The sequence below is a fragment of the Oncorhynchus keta genome, chromosome 12, assembly GCF_023373465.1.
Source record: "Oncorhynchus keta strain PuntledgeMale-10-30-2019 chromosome 12, Oket_V2, whole genome shotgun sequence".
Taxonomy (NCBI): Eukaryota; Metazoa; Chordata; class Actinopteri; order Salmoniformes; family Salmonidae; genus Oncorhynchus; species Oncorhynchus keta.
The window spans coordinates 15,885,781-15,906,399 of record NC_068432.1 but is presented as its reverse complement, the minus strand read 5'-3'; positions in this window follow the sequence as shown (position 1 = coordinate 15,906,399).

Genomic DNA, 20,619 nt, shown 5'->3' with positions numbered 1-20,619 from the left:
TATGCAGCCTTTTTATTTTGGGGATCTTTGGGATTAGGGCCGTTGTCCGGGGTGTGCAGGATATCCTGCGCCTCCGACTCGAAATCTTTATCCAAATTGAGGTTAGTGATCGCTGTTCTTATGTCCAGAAGCTATTTTTGGTCATAGGAAACATAATCTACAAAAGAAGTTAAGATCAGCGCAAAAACAAAATCAAATAGCAGAGTTGGTCAGGAACCGGTAAAACGGCTGCTTTCCATTGCAGCAAGTCCGTTCTCTCTCTCTCTCTCTTTCTCTGGGACATTGTTCACCATCCCTACGGCGGTCTCACAGACCACTAAACAAACGTTTGCAATGTTTTGCCCTCCACCCCTGGAACGATTCCTACACGCTCACCTATCATCTCACATTTCCCCAGTTGAACGCCCAATTTTTCAGTTTTTGATTTGTTAAAAAAGTTTGAAATATCCAATAAATGTCGTTCCACTTCATGATTGTGTCCCACTTGTTGTTGATTCTTCACAAAAAAATACAGTTTTATATCTTCATGTTTGAAGCCTGAAATGTGGCAAAAGGTCGCAAAGTTCAAGGGGGCCGAATACTTTCGCAAGGCACTGTATATCATTTCTCTTAAACTATTAGAAAAATAAATGGGTTAAGTTTTCATTTGATGTTGAATCACACATCATGTGAAGGCCAAGGCTCTGTGCTGTGCCTAATTCATTTAAGAAACCCTTTCATATAAATTGTATGGGTATTCACTATTCAGTAAGATACATGTTTTACCTCTCATTCAGAGAACAACCTTGCAGTGGCATACTACTGAGAGTGAAATTGTTTGGTTTCTATACTGAACAAAAATATAAATGCAACATGCAACAATTTCAACCATTTTACTGAGTTACATTTCATATAACGAAATCAGTCAATTGAAATGAATTCATTAGGCTCTAACCTATGGATTTCACATGACTCGGCAGGGGCACTGTCATAGGCCCACCTACTTGAGAGCCAGGCCCAGCCAATCAGAATGAGTTTTTCCCTACAAAAGAGCTTTATTACAGACAGAAATACTCCTCAGTTTCATCAGCTATCCGGGTGGCTGGTCTCAGACAATCCCGCAGGTGAAGAAGCCAGATGTGGAGGTCCTGGGCTGGAAGGGTTACACACTGTCTGTGGGTGTGAGGCCAGTTGGGCGTACTGCCAAATTCTCTAAAACAACGTTGGAGACGGCTTATGGTTGAGAAATTAACATTAAATTCTCTGGCCAAAGCACTGGTGGACATTCCTGCAGTCAGTATGCCAATTGCACGCTTCCTCAAAACTAGAGAAAATTACATTTACTTTTGATACTTAAGTATAGTTAAAACCAAATACTTTTAGACTTTTACTCAAGTAGTATTTTACTGGGTGACTTTCACTTTTACTTGAGTCATTTTCTATTAAGTTATCTTTACTTTTACTGAAGTTCGACAATTGGGTACTTTTTCCACCACTGCTGTTAGATAGTATACTGTTCAACAATCTTTCAAATTCCCCTGGCAAGCTCAACAAACGAATTCAGAAAAACACTCATTATTTTTTCACACCGATTTCCAAGCGTAACTTGTTTTTGTTAATTATACAGCTTCTCATAAGAAATATCAATGGATATTTGCGTTATGCAGCGTGGCAGGAGTAATAATCATAATAACCAACATTAGCTCTCTTTCGTTGCACAATAAAAAATAAATGGGGCTAAATTCATTATGGGAAAATGCAGCCACTGTTAGCTTCCAGCAATCAAAGCCTGAAACGTTCAATTGCTAGATCCTCAAGCAGAAAGTTACTCGCCAAGTGATTGGGATGAGCACCAGTGTGTGGGGATGAGTCATGACTATTTGTTATTTCCACTCGGATTTCAGTCTCTCACTGACTCTGTCTGAGTCCCAAATGACACCGTATTCCTTATTTTGTGCACTACTTTTTTCCCCATAGCGCTCTGCCCAAAAGTACTGCACTACAGTATGTAGGGAATAGGGTGCCAACTGGGAGGCAACCTCTGTTTCCATATTTCATACGGCTTGGCCTTCTGAGAAATCAATGAGAAAATGGTCAAAGATTTACTTTAAACCTTCATCCACCCGGCAAAACTCATCTTGACCTTCCAGAATACACTGGCAAGAAGGCTCAAGACTTCTTCGAGAAGCACACCAAGACACGAGTGGACAAACCGACAAATCTACGCTACCCCCAATTTGACTGGATCAATATTCAGGTATGCTATCCACACACAATCATGCAGTCTATCCTATGTGTCTATGTGCAGCCTAGCCGTTCTGAGCTTAGTTCTGTTCTTATATCTTTGTTTTAGTATGGTCAGGGCATGAGTTGGGTGGGCAGTCTATGTTTGTTTTTCTATGTTGGTTTTTGAGTTTGGCCTAGTAGGGTTCTCAATCAGAGGCAGCTGTCAATTGTTGTCCCTGATTGAGAATCATAATTGGGTAGCCTGGGTTTCACTTTTGGGTTGTGGGTGTTTGTTTTCCGTGTGAGTGTTTGGTCCACACGGTACTGTTTTCGTTTTTGTTTATTCACGTCATCGTTTGTTGTTTTGTTCGAGTGTTCTATTGTCTTTATTAAAAAACATTATGGACACTTACCACGCTGCGCATTGGTCCTCCTATCCTTCATACTACTCCTCTGCCCTCAGCATAAGACAATTATGAGGACACCCCCTCAATTGGGTGAAAATAACACTATTATTATTATTGCCGAAAATTGGAAATCGTTATTATTATATTGCCTAAAGTCCAGGACATTTAGACAATTATGACACCACTTCAATTAATGAACAATGGACAGTATGTTAAAGTGTCATACAGACTGAGGCTGCTTCCTTGTGGGGCTACAGGGCATTGTATACCTAGAGTATATGGGCTAAATACGGCAATATAAATTGGAAGCTATTCCCCTACTATTTCTATTGTACTACTGTTTAGGATAGATGGTCTGTCCCATTTGGGCTGCCACACAATTCCCTATATATTTATTTTTCTTCCTGTTGATGGCAGTCCCCCTCCATTTACACTATTGAACTTATCTTCCAGTGAGGACTTGGCCCATGATGAATTCTTTTGAAGATTTAGATTAGACTGCATTTCTTGTACATACAGTGGGTCCTCATTTAGTAGTTGCGTCATACTGCGGTACAGAGTGCGGGATGACGCAGTATGGTTTGGCACATTACAATGCATGATGTCATAATATTTTGTTGTCAGTCATTGTTCCTGTTAATTAATGCTCGTTTGACCTCCAGAGAGCATCTTTGAGGGCATCTTCATGAAGCTTGTTGGTGCTTGCTTACTTTTCTGATTGCTATAAACTATCAGAAAGAGCATATTCCAAGGTTTTTAATCAACCTAGTTTTCCAAACAACACAAAATTGTGCAGATGTTCTCTATTTCAAAATATAACTTTTTCATAGAATAACTGCAGCTCCTCGTGTTCCTCATGTTAGTACCGACGACAATCAGCAAATACCAATTAGGGGAAAAACGCATATTTAGGAAAAGTCAGGGACAGGTGTGTTCAAGTTATTGAAATTACATCGATCTGTAGTCCTAAGAGCGTGTCTTGTGTACTATAGCTGTCTTAACGTAACTTACTTATTGGCCTAAAGTCCAACTTCAATATACACTATATTTGCGAAAAGTATGTGGACACCCCTTAAAATAAGCGGATTCGGCTATTTTAGCTACACCTGTTGCTAAGAGGTGTTTAAAATAAAAGCACACAGCCATGCAATCTCTATAGACAAACATTGGCAGTAGAATGGCCCTGTCGAAGAGCTAGGTGACGTTCAACGTGGCACCGTCATACGATGCCACCTTTCCAACAAGTCAGGTCGTCAAATTTCTGCAGTGCTAAAGCTGCCCCGGTCAACTGTAAGTGATGTTATTGTGAAGTGGAAACGTGTAGGAGCAACTACGGCTCAGCTGTGAAGTGGTAGGCCACACAAGCTCACAGTCTGGAGCTTCATGAAATCGGTTTCCATGGCCAAGCAGCTGCACAGAAGCCGAAGATCACCATGCACAGTGCCAAGCGTTTGATGGAGTTCTTTAAAGCTTGCCGCCTTTGGTCTCTGGAGCAGTGGAAATGATAAATCACTCTTCACCACCTGGCAGTCCTACGGAAGAATCTGGGTTTGGCGGATGCCAGAAGAACGCTACATTCCTCAATGCACAGTGCCAACTGTAAAGTTTGATGGAAGATGCCCTGGCCTGCACAGAGCCCTGACCTCAACCCCATCGAATACCTTTGGGATGAATTGGAATGCTGACTGTGAGCCAGGCCTAATCGGCCAACATAGGTGCCCTGCCTCACTAATGCTCTTGTGGCTGAATTGAAGCAAGTTCCCGCAGAAATGTTTCAACATTTTGTGGAAATCCTTTACAGAGGAGTGGAGGCTGTTATAGCAGTGAAGGAGGGATCAACTCTATATTATGGCCTTTCAAATTCCAAGAGAGAGTTGCCATTGTTAAAAATATATATATTATTAATGATGCAATTGTTATCTTTAGTGTTAATAAGCCCATGGATGTGATACTAAAAAATCCTCACTTGAGTGAAAGCCTGAATTAGCCAACAAATAATGTTAAAACAATAATTCAAAAACAGTAAATTCATCACTCAGATTTCTTATGTAATGGGTGGTAAAGGCACAAGACTCAGGGACAGAAACATTCACACCTCTCTTAAGGATAGTCTAATAGCTTGGCTAGGTGTGAATGCTGCAGCGAGTGTAGGGGTTCAGACTGATCACTGGAAATAGACTTCCATTTCACAATGCACTTGCAAGCCATGACAATAACGACAATAACGAGGTCTTGGCTGATTTCTTTTGATTTTCCTAAGATGTCAAGCAAAGAGGCACTGAGTTTGAAGGTAGGCCTTGAAATACATCCACAGGTACACCTCCAATTTACTCCAATTATGTCAATTAGCCTATCAGAAGCTTCTAAAAAAGCCATGACATCCTTTTCTGGAATTTTCCAAGCTGTTTCTAAGGCACAGTCAACTTAGTGTATATGAACTTCTGACCCACTGGAATTGTGATACAGTGAATTATAAGTGAGATAATCTGTCTGTAAACAATTGTTGGAAGAATTACCTGTGCCATGCACAAAGTAGATGTCCTAACCGACTTGCCAAAAGTATAGTTTGTTAACAAGAAATTTGTGGAGTTGTTGAAAAATGAGTTTTATTGATTCCAACCTAAGTGTATGTTAACTTCCGACTTCAACTGTATGTTTCTCCCTTTGGTTTCTTCCCGAGACGGTATTGTTTCTGTTTCTGTTTCATGTCTGTGCTTTGTTCATGTTTTCTTGTTTTGTATTACGTTACGTTTATTTATTTAAAAAACTCACTCTCTGAACTTGTTTCCCGACTCTCAGCGCCCATCGCTACAATCTCTTAAATGCTTGATCAGAAACAGCAGCTCCTTGTGCTGGTTTATCTTTCAGTGCAGAAACAGCTTTTGATAGGCTAGAATGGTCATATCTCTGGTCTGTCTTGGAACATATGGGAATTGGCTCCAATTTCATTAATATGATTAAAATGATATATGCCAATCCCTCAGCCACAAAACATGGTTTCCTGGAGTGGTGGGGGGGTTGGATGGAGACAGGTTGGCTGGTTGGGGGAATGGGATGGGACTTTGGGGGTGGAGGCCCACTTTAAAAAAAAGGTTTTCTCATTTATACTGACTTTATTATTACTTAAACTTTTAAATATGATCCATATGATCAATACTTTGTACTTACTTACCTTTTGTAATGTTTTTTTTCTCCTCCTTTTTGCTCCTTATTTTCTTCCTCTGAGTGGAAACCCACAGATACAATGTATGAAATAATGAATTAAAAATATATGGAATATGACATTTTATACATTTAAATATTGTACCTGGACCCCCCTCCCCCACGACAAAATTACAAAATAAAACATATGGTTACAAGAAATAGACTTACTTTAAGTCAAGGTTATCCATAAATGATCTTACATAAATCTATCAGGTGCTGTTAGTAGTAACAGTAGTAACAGCACCTTTTCATTTAGATAAGACTTTAGATAGATACTAGGTGTTGAATGTCATTCTGTGGTGATACTCATACATATGTTTATGGAACATTGACATTAGTGCCACATGTACACATTACATACTGTATGTTTTGTAGTGACAGAGTGGGTTAGAATACCCCATATGACTGTTTTTATTAAAGCGTTAAAAAAGCATACCACCAGCTACTGCATGCTTTCCTATAGCCCTGTTAAAGATGTTGAAAGGGCCGGCCATCTTGAATGGCCGACATCCCATAATCAGAACCTAGAGAAACCTGGGCAGCCTGTTAACACTGGCAGAGAACCGAATTCAAGTCTGGCCATCAGTGTAGCAGTCAGGCAAAACATGGGCAGCTTTTTGGGGAGCAGCTTTCACCCAGCACTGTTAGGGGAGTGTGAGACTGTAATTGCTGCCCTCTCTCCCTTTGGAGCCTAGTCGCAGACTGTGGGTATTGGAAGAGTCATTTCATCTCCAGGGAAACAAAATGATGGGAGCCCCAATTTGGTCAGCAGAAGTTGAGGGAGGGAGAGAGGGGGTGTGGAGCATGTCATTAGAACCAGGGACTTGCACACAGTATGGGGCCAAATTACAGAGCATGCAGTCGCCTTCTTTGGTCCTCCTACCCTCTGTGACTGTGGAGCCAGGCGACGCAGCCATCTTGAGAGATTGACTGGACTGGACTGGACATTCAGGCTCAATCATCATTGATAGTCAACTACAATATAATCAACAACACATGTACATCCTCTAACCTCAGTCATGTACAACCACAAACTAACCAACAACATGTCAACAAGCTGTATAATTCTAAATATCTCAGATGGTTTATCTCAAAGAAAAGTAACTTAAAACCACACTGCAGCTCTAAACATAATTACACCATAACATCTGTTAAAACTAATTTCCAGCACTGTGTTTGCATGCCAGAGCTAATCCTTCCTCGTTATAGAATTAGCAGATGAAACCAGTTTAATTTCTGCCCTTTTAATGGTTAAATCCCATTTGATCAAGGGTTAATGTCGTCTTTGGCTCTCAGGTCATCTGCAATATCATAATTTGAGTGACAAACAGAAGGCTGGGGTCTCAGCCCCTGTCTACACACCAATACCCCTCCCATTCACTGGAACCACAGGAAAACAGAGGGACGTTCTTGCTTCAGAGCCCAACAATTAACGTTGGGGGCCTCACAAAAAAGGCTTAAAAACAAAATACCCAGACACAAGTGTGAGAGAGAAAAGAGAGAGGGATAAATTGTAAATGCAACGCATATTTATGTTTATTTATTTTCTCTTTTGTATTTGAACTATTTGCACATAATATGACATTTGAAATGTTTTTATTATTTTGGAACTTTTGTTAGTGTAATGTTCAGTTTTTTTGATAGTGTATATCACTTTTGTTTATTATCTATTTCACTTGCTTTGGCAATGTAAACATACGTTTTCCATGCCAATAAAGCCCCTTTAAATTGAAATTGAACATTTAATTGAGAGAGAGAGAGCGAGAGACAGATAGACAAATAGAAAGGAAGAGAAAGATAGAGAGAAAAAAAGGAGAGAGACCAAATCAAGGAGAAACAGGAAATTGGGCGTCCCCAGATCAGCTTTCTTCACTTTCTCTCATTCTCTCCCTCTCCTTTTCTCTCCCTCCCTTGGGGTGGTGGTGTAACAGCCAATCTCATTGAAAGACAAATCACTGAGATATTGTCATTTTCCAGTGCCACCCTCTTAATCAATTCATCTATAATATAATCCAATGAGCCCCTTAGAAGACCAGCAGCTCCAATAACAGGTGCAGATATGAGCTTGATTATTAGAGAGAGAGAGAGAAACAGAGAGTAACAGATTTGCAGGGGATTCATTGCAAGTCATTTCCATGTCACGCCCTGACCTTAGAGAGCCTTTTTATTTCTCTATTTGGTTAGGTCAGGGTGAGATTTGGGTGGTGTGATTCTTTGTTGGCCGGATATTGTTCCCAATCAGAGGCAGTGGTCTATTGTTGTCTTTGATTGGGAATCATACTTAGGCAGCCTGTTTTCCGCCCTAGTTTGTGGGATCTTGTTTTTGCACAGTTATTAGGTAGCCTGCAGAACGTTACAAAGAAATATGTACGCTTACCACGCTGCGCCTTGGTCTCCTTCTAACGACGGACGTAACATTCCATATACTGTATTACACGGAAATAGATTACTTTTTTTTTACCCTGACGATGTCAGCCAGCCTGTTAAATCCCCATACTGACTAAAAACTATGCTCTTTGTTAATGACTTTCATATCTGTTCACTAAGATAATGCACTTATGAAAAATGACTGGGATCAGTTAATGGCCACATACTGTCAAGGCTTATTGTACTATATGTTGTTGATGTTACCTCAATGCACTTGCAAGGCAGTTAGAGTGTTGCGGTGGCTAAAAGAACCACATAATAGGCTTTCCATCACAGTCCAGAATGCCAGGAGTTTAAAGGTACTTTATAATAAGAGCGACTGCACCTAAAAAACAATCAATCCAGGGTTCCCAAAATCAAGGTTCTACAAGGTGTCAAAATCATTCCACAGGGATGCTGGCCCATGTTGACTCCAAAGCTTCCAACAGTTGTGTCAAGTTAGCTGGTTGTCCTTTGTGTGGTGGACCATTCTTGATACACACAGGAAACTGTAGAACATGAAAAACCCAGCAGTGTTGCAGTTCTTGACACAAACTGGTGCACCTGGCACCTACTATCATACAAACTGGTGCACCTGGCACCTACTATCATACAATGTTCAAAGGCACTTACATGTTTTGTCCTGCCCATTCACCCTCTGAATGACACACTGCATACATACACAATCCATGTCTCAGTTGTCTCAAGGCTTAAAAATCCTTATTTTACCTGTCTCCTCCTCTTCATCTACACTGATTGAAATGGATTTAACAAGTGACATCAATAATGAATCATAGCTATCAAATGGATTTACCTGGTCAGTCTATGTCATGGAAAGAGCAGGTGTTTTTAAAGTCACTGTATAGCATGATGAGATTATTATGGACAAAAAAGCGAGATAATATATTTTTTAAATATATATATTTTTTCAAACGGCAACTAAGCATTGATTATCATGTCACCAGAATTAGACCCTTGATATTTATTGGAAAGGAGCATCAAGCTCACCAGCCTGTGGAGTTCATCATAACGTATTTAATCTGTAGCCTAATAAACTGCATGCATTCCCGACAAGTCGTAGTGGGATGACCACACAACATGTCATCACGTGACTCCGAATTGACTTCGTTATGATGGTTATTGCATCAATATTTGTGCATAAAACCGCTTCCACCGACACTCCTTTCATAATTCATTTTACCAGCACAAAAATATCCCACCTTGTCTGGCATATTTTGTTTTGTCGACATTTAGAAAGTTACCGAAACTCTCTTTCCATCAGACCTGTCATTAAATTTTTCATCAGACGTGCCAATTTCCATATGCTCCAAGACAGACCAGAGATATGACTGTACTAGTCTATCAAAGCGTTTTCTGCATCAAGAGGTAAAACAGCTCAAGGAGCTGTTGTTTCTGATTAAGCATTTAAAAGATACAGTTCTTTCAGAAATTATTCACACCTCTTGACTTTTTCCACTTTGTTGTGTTACAGCCTGAATATAAAATGGATTAAAACAAAATGTTGTGTCACTGGCCTATACACAATACCCCATAATGTCAAAGTAGAATTTTGTCTTTAGAAATGTTTAGAAATGAATAAAAAATGTAAAGCTAAAATGTCTTGAGTAAATAAGTATTCAACCCTTTGCTATGGCCTAAATATGTTCAGGAGTAAAACAATTAACAAGTCACATAATAAGTTGCATGGACTCACTCTGTGTGCAATAATAGTGTTTATTAACATGATGTTTGGAATGACTACCTCATCTTTGTACCCCACACATACAGCAAGGTCCCTCAGTCGAGCAGTGAATTTCAAACACAGATTCAACCACCAAGACCAGAGTGGTTGTCCAATGCTTGTAAAGAAGGGCACTTATTGGTAATAAAACAATTGTAAAAATACAAAACAGCAGACATTGAATATGCCTTTGAGCATGGCGAAGTTATTAATTACACTTTGGATCGGTGTATCAATATACACAGTCACTACACAGATACAGGCATCCTCAGTGGCTGGAGGGGAAAGAAACTGCTCAGGGATTTCACCACGAGGTCAATAGTGATTTTAAAACAGTTACAGAGTTTAATGGCTGTAATAGGATACTAACCTAATTGACAGAATGAAAAGAAGGAAGTCTGTACCGAATAAAAATATTTAAAAACCTTTTATTCTCTAATTTGGCTAGGTCGGGGTGTGACTAGGGTGGGTACTTTAGTTTTTGTATTTCTATGTTGGTCTGGTATGGTTCCCAATCAGAGGCAGCTGTCTATCGTTGTCTCTGACTGGGGATCATATTTAGGCAGCCTTTTTCCACTGGGTTTTTGTGGGATCTTGTTTTTGTGTTGATGCTTGTGAGCTCTACAGAACGGCACGTTTCGTTGCTCTTTATTGTTTTTGTGAGTTTAATTTAATTAACATGTGGAACTCTACATACACTGTGCCTCGGTCCGTTAATTCATTAGACGATTGTGACAAAAGGTGCTTCTACAAAGTATTGACTCAGGCGTGTTAATACTTTTGTGAATGAGATATTTCTTTATTTATTTTTTTCAGTTCATTGCAAATATATCTAAAAACGTAACTTGCTACCGTGTTGTGAGCATTTCTCCTTTTATCATTGAAAGCAAGTCTAAGAGGCGGTAGAGCTGTTCTATGTGCACTATTTCAATGCTTCCCGGTCTTGAGTTTAATTTTTGCATCTTTTACTTTCCATTTTGGTCACCAGCTTCAAACAGCTGAAAATAAAATATTTTGGTTTTGGAAAAAATATTTAGCTGCGGTTTAGGTAGTGCAATGATTCTCGTCAATATTGTAACGGCTTTCTTCTATCTCCTCCTCTGACGAAGAGGTGTAGCAAGGATCGGACCAAAATGCGGCGTGGTGGTTACTCATGTTCTTTAATGAAAAAATTAACGATACATGAAATAACTAAATCTACAAAACAACAAACGGAACGTGAAAACCTATACAGCCTATCTTGTGGCAACAAACACAGAGACAGGAACAAGGACACTAAGGACAATCACCCACGAAACACACAAAGAATATGGCTGCCTAAATATGGTTCCCAATCAGAGACAACGATAAACACCTGCCTCTGATTGAGAACCACTTCAGACAGCCATAGACTTAACTATAACACCCCACTAAGCTACAATCCCAATACCAACACACCACATACAAAAACCCCATGCCACACCCTGGCCTGACCAAATAAATGAAGATAAACACAAAATACCTCGACCAGGGCGTGACAAATATACTTGCTTGTTTTGTTGCATAAAGTGAAATTTGGTGAACTATTAGAATTTTAGCAACCAGGAAATTGCAGAACGATTTCTGCATAGTGCACCTTTAAGTGCCAAATAAAGTAACAGGGTTGACCGTAGCAGGGTAGACAATTTAATCTAAAATCACCCATAAATCCTCTTGTGACAAGGGAACTGGAAGCTTGTTGTGTGCAACAGGGAGTTGCAATTTAATGAAAACTTCACAAAATAATTGAAATTGTTCATTTTTTTTTAGCCTGTCTATCTGGTTGACGTGTTATGCGCGACCCGTTCAGTTTGTCATCAGAAAACACCAGCAAATGGTCACAAAGAGTAGAACCATCTCATCTGCTTTTACACTTTAATAATGCTTTTTAATCATGTTTTTTAATAATTTTCTTCCATTATTCATCTCATATGTATATACTGAATTCTATTCAGAAATTACTTTGTCAAAGCAATCAAATATCTATGGCTTTACAATGATGGTGAAAACTTGGAGAAATGTTGGGTTTAAGTGGGGTAAAATCTTCCTCGAATTCACAGAGGGTGCATGGAGGGACATGACAAAATGCTGCATTTTGCTGCATCACAGTTGGATTTCTTTGTAATATGTGTGGACATTTGTGTTGTCGAATAGCAGCAGAAATAATGAAATGACAAGGCTTGGCAGAGGCCCTTTGTGAAAGGGTGAACATTTTCAAGCTAAAAACCCCAGCTCAAATTAAACTAAAATGGATTGTGCAATGGTTTGTTGACAGACAATGCTGTGTCATGCAATCATTACAACTGAGGATACAACAAAAACCGTGTTTCACAATCCACATAACATGTGATCTTGCTTTGGAGTGCCACAACCAAGGACTATATGCTTGACAGCCTTGGCCAAAGTCCAATTGGAGCTGGTGAGTGGTTGATACGGGGCAATAAATCATGTTACACTGGCACATGCTGAAAACCCAGTCCACAGTCCATCGATTAATTAGCCATATTAGGCAGAGGGGCTGTCACTTCTCATCCGGGCCATGTGATGGTGTGTGATGTTCTCGGGGTTGCATGTATGGTTCAGGTATATGATCCCGAGTTGTTGTTGATGCTGTCAGTGTTTCCAACCATCCTTATGCATGGCTGATTGTGTTGCGCAAAGCAATTAAGTTTAGATAATCCATTTGCATCACAGTTTGCCACAGTTCATAATATTCAGAGAATATATTTTTCTACTTACTCTTTCAAAGGCTTGTATGAAGTTCCAACCTAGTCTCAGGGCAATTTGTATGATTTGGTATGTACATTTAAGCCTCCATTCAGCATGACATATTACCAGTGGTGTAAAGTAATTAAGTAAAAATACTGTAAAGTACTACTAAAGTAGTGTTTTGGGGAATCTGTACTTTACTTTGCTGTTTATATTTTTGACTACTTTTACTTTTACTTCACTACATTCCTTAAGAAAATATTGTACATTTTACTTCATACCTTTTCCTTGACACCCAAAAGTACTCATTACATTTTGAATGCTCAGAAGGACAGGAAAATAGTCAAATTCACACACTTCTCAAACAAACATCCATGGTCATCCCTACTGCCTCTGATCACTTAACACACATGCTTTGTTTGTAAATGATGTCGGAATGTTGGAGTGTGCCCATGGTTTTCCGTAAACTAAAAAAACAAGAAAAGGGTGCCATCGGGTTTGCTTAATATAAGGAATTTGAAATGATTTATACTTTTACTTTTGATACTTAACCATATTTTAAACCAAATACTGTTATATTTTTACTCAAGTAGAATTTTACTGGGTGGTTGTTCAATATCATACGAATTAGAGGGCATATATTACAATAGGGGCATATAGTACCATATGTCTTACCCAGTCATACAATAGCATATGAATTGGATGACTCCAGGCAGGGGTAGGCAACCCTGTTTCTAATTGTATTCCAACTCGGCACCAAACGTTACCAACCAGCTGCATAAAACATTCAAACTAGATTTATCTCCAGATTTTATCTCCATCTCTTCATTCAAAGACTCAGCGTAGCCTAGTGGTTAGAGCGTTGGACTAGTAACTGGAAGGTTGTGAGTTCAAACCCCCGAGCTGACAAGGTACAAATCAGTCGTTCTGCCCCTGAACAGGCAGTTAACTCACTGTTCCCAGGCCGTCATTGAAAATAAGAATCTGTTCTTAACTGACTTGCCTGGGTAAAAAAAATAAAAAATCATGGACACTCTTACTGACAGTTGTGGCTGCTTCGCATGATGTATTCTTGTCTCGACCTTCTTGCTGTTGTTTGTACCATGTTTTGTGCTGCTGCCATGCTGTGTTGTTGTCTTAGGTCTCTCTTTATATAGTGTTGTGTATTTCTTGTCGTGATGTGTGATTTGTCCTTTTTCTTTTTTTCATCGCAGCTCCTGTCCCAGCAGGAGGTCTTTTGCCTTTTGGTAATTTGCTCTTAACTGACTTGCCGAGTTAAATAAGGGTTAAATAAATAAACCAACTGAGCTAATGGATCAGTTCAGTGATCAGCCTAAATTTAACACACCTGGTCTTCCAGGTTGGTTAAATCAAAAACATGAAGTGCCTGGTCCAGGTAAAATGGTGCCAACAGATATGGCAGCTATGCTTCTAGCTCCTAAGCAACTTTGCAGTATTTCGTTTTGTTTGTGTTATTTCTTATTATTATTATTATTAATTATTATCCCAGAGTTTTTTTGTGTTATTACATACAGCCGGAAATAACTTTTGGATATAAGAGCAGCGGTAACTCACCAGCATTACGACCAGGAATACGACTTTCCCTAATTGGATCCTTTGTTCGTACTCCTCAGGGCAATTTAACTTATTCCAGAGGCTGCTGCAAAACACTACCAGCGGAGAAGAGGTATTTGGAGTTGACTTCTAATTCAACTCATGAGGCGTGGACACCATCCACCGCTTCCGAGTATATTAATATAATAATAATAATAATAAATATAATAATATAATAATATATGCCATTTAGCGGACGCTTTTATCCAAAGCGACTTACAGTCATGTGTGCATACATTCTACGTATGGGTGGTCCCGGGAATCGAACCCACTACCCTGGCGTTACAAGCGCCATGCTCTACCAACTGAGCTACAGAAGGACCACATATTACTCGCTAATGTTCTGTCTCTGGATAATAAAGTAGACGAGCTCAGGGCGAGGATCTCCTTCCAGTAGAGACATCAGGGATTGTAACAAGTTCTACCAACACATTGACTGTAGTACTCACACTGGTAAAACATTGGTCTACTGCTACTCAACTTTTCAAAATACCTACAAGGCCTTCCCTTGCCCTCCTTCGTGCAAATCTGATTGCGATTCCATTTTGGTCCTCCCTTTCTAAAGGCAGAAACTCAAACAGGAAGTACCCGTGCTATGGTCTATTCAATGCTGGTCTGAAAAATCGTAATCCATGCTTCAAGATTGTTTTCATCATGCGGACTGGGATATGTTCCGGGTAGCCTCTGCGAACAAACTTGACGAATACACGGATACGGTGACTGAGTTCATCAGGAAGTGTGTAGGAGATGTCGTGGATAGATGGCAGCATTCGTGCAAATATGAAAGTGTTACCCATCACATTTAACCATGGCAATGTGACTGGGAATATGGCCGAATACAAACATTGTAGTTATTCCCTCCGCAAACAAACAGGTAAAACGTGAGTATACGTCACAATTCAATGGCTCAAACAAGAGACATATGTGGTAGGGTCTACAGACAATCATGAAAAACAAAGGGAAAACCAGCCACGTTGCGGACACCGACGTCTTCCTTCCGGATAAACTAAACACCTTCTTCGCCCGCTTTGAGGATAACACAATGCCACCGACGCAGCCTGCTACCAAGGACTGTGCGTTCTCCGTGGCCGATGTGAGTGAGACATTTAAGCGTGTTAACCCTCGCAAGGCTGTCGGCCCAAACAGCATCCCTAACCGCATCCTCAGAGCATGCGCAGACCAGCTGGCTGGAGTGTTTACGGACATGTTCAATCTCTCCTCATCCCAGTCTGCAGTCCCCACTTGCTTCATGATGTCCACCATGGTTCCTGTACCCAAGAAAGCAAAGGTAATTGAACTAAATGACTATCGCCCTGTAGCACTCACTTCTGTCATAATGAAGTGCTTTGAGAGGCTAGTTAAGGATCATATCACCACTACCTTACCTGACACCCTAGACCCACTTCAATTTGCTTACTGCCCCAATAGATCCATAGACAATGCAATCGCCATTGCACTGCACACTGCCCTATCCCATCTAGACAAGAGGAATACTATGTAAGAATGCTGTCCATTGACTATAGCTCAGCATTCAACACCATAGTACCCTCCAAGCTCATAATTAAGCTCGGGGCCCTGGGTCTGAACATAATCACTAGTTAACTACATATGGTTGATGATATTACTAGTTTATCTAGCTTGTCCTGCGTTGCATATAATCGATGTGGTGCCTGTTCATTTATCAATGAATCATAGCCTACTTTGCCAAATGGGTGATTTAACAAGCGCATTTGCGAAAAAGTTGCACCAATGTGTACCTAACCATAAACATCAACACCTTTCTTAAAATCAATACACAAGTACATGTTTTTAAACCTACATAAAATCAATACACAAGTACATGTTTTTAAACCACCCTGTCGTTCTCACTAACATCATTTTCCTGTAGTTAATCCGCAGAGTTGCCCTGCCTCAACATGAATCTTATTTTAAAACCCCTACAACTCATCCAGGGCCCGTCTGGTGTTCATTGTGTCACTGGCTCTCTTCCGCTACAAGACCATGGTGCTTGAGTCAGGCTCTGATATATGCATCCACAGTTTGAGGCAGTTCCCACTCAGCCCAGTCAAAACTGGCTAACACACTCCTCACGTCAATCACCACCTTCCGGAGACACCTGAACTGTGTGGAAGACTATTTCTTCCTGGATGTCATAAGGTGAATGCAAAGACAGGCAACTTAAATGTAATGTAAATGTAGTTAATATTGCCTGCCAAATTTATTTTAACGGGGATGATTTACCAAGAGCACACTTTTACCAAGCGGAAAAAAAAAACACAATCGTTGCACGAATGAATGTCAATCACCACCTTCCGTTCTTTAAGGAATACCTAGGATAGGATAAAGTAATCCTTCTCACCCCCCTTAAAAGATTTAGATGCACTATTGTAAAGTGGCTGTTCCACTGGACCTAACCATAAACATCAATGTCTTTCTTAAAATCAATACACAGAAGTATATATTTTTAAACCTGCATATTTAGTTAAAATAAATCCAGGTTAGCAGGCAATATTAAACTAGGGAAATTGTGTCACTTCTCTTGCGTTCATTGCATGCAGAGTCAGGGTATATGCAACAGTTTGGGCCACCTGGCTCGTTGCGAACTAATTTGCCAGAATTTTACATAATTATCAGATAACATTGAATGTTGTGCAATGTAACAGGAATATTTAGACTTCTGGATGCCACCTGTTAGATAAAATACGGAACGGTTCCGTATTTCACTGAAAGAATAAACATTTTGTTTTCGAAATGATAGTTTCCGGATTTGACCACATAAGGCTCGTATTTCTGTGTGTTATTATATTATATTATATATTATGATTTGATATTTGATAGAGCAGTCTGACTGAGTGGTGGTAGGAGCAGGCTCATTCATTCAAACAGCACTTTTGTGCGTTTGCCAGCAGCTCTTCGCTGTGCTTCAAGCATTGAACTGTTTATGACTTCAAGCCTATCAACTCCCGACATTAGGCTGGTGTAACCGATGTGAAATGGCTAGCTAGTTAGCGGGGTGTGCGCTAATAGTGTTTCAATCAGTTACGTCACTCGCTCTGAGACCTTGAAGTAGTTGTTCCCCTTGCTCTGCAAGGGCTGCGGCTTTTGTGGAGCGATGGGTAACGATGCTTCGAGGGTGGCTGTTGTCAATGTGTTCCTGGTTCAAGCCCAGGTAGGGGCGAGGAGAGGGACGGAAGCTATACTGTTGCACTGGCAATACTAAAGTGTCTATAAGAACAACCAATAGTCAAAGGTATATGAAATACAAATGGTATAGAGAGAAATAGTCCTATAATTCCTATAATAACTACAACCTAAAATTTACCTGGGAATATTGAAGACTCATGTTAAAAGGAACCACCAGCTTTCATATGTTCTCATGTTCTGAGCAAGGAACTGAAACGTTAGCTTTCTTACATAGCACATATTGCACTTTTACCTTCTTCTCCAACACTTTGTTTTGCAGTATTTAAACCAAATTGAACATGTTTCATTATTGATTTGATGCTAAATGTATTTTATTGATGTATTATATTAAGTAAAAATAAAAGTGTTCAATCAGGCTTGTAAATGTCATAATTACAAATAAAATAAAATCTAAATCGGCCGATTAATCGATATCGGCTTTTTGGTCCTCCAATAATCAGTATCGGCCTTGATAAATCATAACAGTCGACCTCTAGTCTGAACCCCACCCTGTGCAACTGGGTCCTGGACTTCCTGACGGGCCGCCCCCAGGTGTTGAAGGTGGGAAACAACACCTTCACCTTGCTTATCCTCAACACAGGGGCCCCACAAGGCATGCTCAGCCCCCTCCTGTACTCCCTGTTCACCCATAACTGTGTGGCCACGCACACCTTCAACTAAATCATCACGTTTGCAGACGACACAACAGTAGTAGGCCTGATTACCAATAATGACGAGACAGCCTACAGGGAGGAGGTGAGGGCCCTGGCAAAGTGGTGCCAGGAAAATAACCTTTCACTCATCATCAACAAAACAAAGGAGCTGATCGTGGACTTCAGGAAACAGCAGAGGTAGCACGCCCCTATTCACATAGACGGGACCGCAGTGGAGAAGATGGAAAGCTTCTAGTTCCTCGGTGTACACGTCACTGATGATCTGAAATGGTCCAGCCACACAGACAGTGTGGGGAAGAAGCCGCAACAGCACCTCTTCAACCTCAGGAGACTAAAGAGATTTGTCTTGGCCCCTAAACCCTCAAACCTTTACAGATGCACAAATGAGAGCATCCTGTCGGGCTGTATCACCGCCTGGTACGGCAACTCCAGGTCTCTCCAGAGGGTAGTGCGGTCTGCCCAACGCATCACCGGGGGCAAACTACCCACCATCTAGGACACCTACAGCACCCGATGTCACAGGAAGGCCAAAAAGATAATCAAGGACATCAAACACGCAAGCCACGACCTGTTCACCCTTCTATCATCCAGAAGGCGAGGTCAGTACAGGTGTATCAAAGCTGGGACCGAGAGCCTGAAAAACAGCTTCTATCTCAAGGCCATCAGACTGTTAAATTGCAATCACTAGCCATCATCCATCCGGTTACGCTACCCTGCACCTTAGAGGCTTCTGCTCTATATACATAGACTTGGAATCACTGGCCACTTTAATAATAGAACACTAGTCACTTTTATAATGCTTAAATAATGTTTACATACTGCTTTACTCATCCCATATGTATATACTGTAATCTATTCTACTGTATTTTAGTCAATGTCACTCCGACATTGCTCTATATGATATTTATATATTTCTTAATTCCATTATTTTACTTTTGTATTTGTGTGTATTGTTGTGATTCTTTTTAGATACTACTGCACTGTTAGATACTACATCACTGTTGGAGCTAGGAATACATGCATTTTGCTGCACCCGCAATACAATTTGATTTGATTTGTCCTGGTTGCCTACCCTTGATTTAGGGTATTATACGTCTTGGAGGACCTATAGTATTATACGTCTTCCTCTGAGACCAGGTTGCTTGTTGCATCATAACAACAAAGGAGAATTATGGGAAGATTTTACTTGCTGGTTAGGAGTACTAAAATGACAAAGGTTAGGAGAATTTTCATAAAAGGTAAGGAGAATTAGGTTAAGGTTAGAAAAAGGGTTAGCTAAAATGCTACTCTTAACTCAAACACGCAACCTTTTGATTGCTAGACGATTGTTTCTGTCTAATGTAAATAGACCATAAGTACATATTTGTCTTGGAGGTCCTAAAAAAGAGAGGTCCTTCAGGTCCTCAAATCAATCAATCAAATGTATTTATAAAGCCCTTCTTACATCAGCTGATGTCATCAAAGTGCTATACAGAAACCCAGCCTTAAACAGCAAGCAATGCCCCCCAAACAGCAAGCAACGCAGGTGTAGAAGCATGGTGTCTAGGAAAAACTCCCTAGAAAGGTCAGAACCTAGGAAGAAACCTAGAGAGAAACCAGGCTATGAGGGGTGGCCAGTCCTCTTCTGGTTGTGCCGGGTGGAGATTAAAACAGAACATGGCCAAGATGTTCAAATGTTCATAGATGACCAGCAGGGTCAAATAATAATAATCACAGTGGTTGTCGAGGGTACAACAGGTCAGCACTTCTGGAGTAAATGTCAGTTGGCTTTTCATAGCCAATCATTCAGAGTATCTCTAGCGCTCCTGCTGTCTCTAGAGAGTTGAAAACAGCAGGTCTGGGACAGGTAGCATGTCTGGTGAACAATTCAGGGTTCCATAGCCGCAGGCAGAACAGTTGAAACTGGAGCAGCAGCACGGCCAGGTGGACTGGGGAGAGCAAGGAGTCATCAGGCCAGGTAGTCCTGAGGCATGGTCCTAGGGCTCAGGTCCTACGAGACAGAGAAAGAGAAAGAAAGAAAGAAAGAAAGAAAGAAAGAAAGAAAGAAAGAAAGAAAGAAAGAAAGAAAGAAGAAAAAAAGAAAAGAAAGATAATTCGAGAGAGCATACTTAAATTCACACAGGACACCTGATAAGACATCTTTAACCGTTCATCTGTTTACTGTTTACTACCTGTACTGTTTTATTGGACTTCAGCCCACAACAACTGACAGAGAAATGTGAAAAAAATGTTTTAATGCCAATGACGAAAAGAACGGAGGGGAGAGAGAACCCCCAACTGCGTCTTTTCAAATATTTCAAAAAGGCCATGCTCACCCGATTTAGCATTTGTAATACCTGATGATCTTACAGATTACTGCACCTGTACATAGCCCACCTATAATTTTGCCCAAACAACTACCTCTTTCCCAACTGTATTTAATTTATTTTGCTCCTTTGCACCCCATTATTTTTTATTT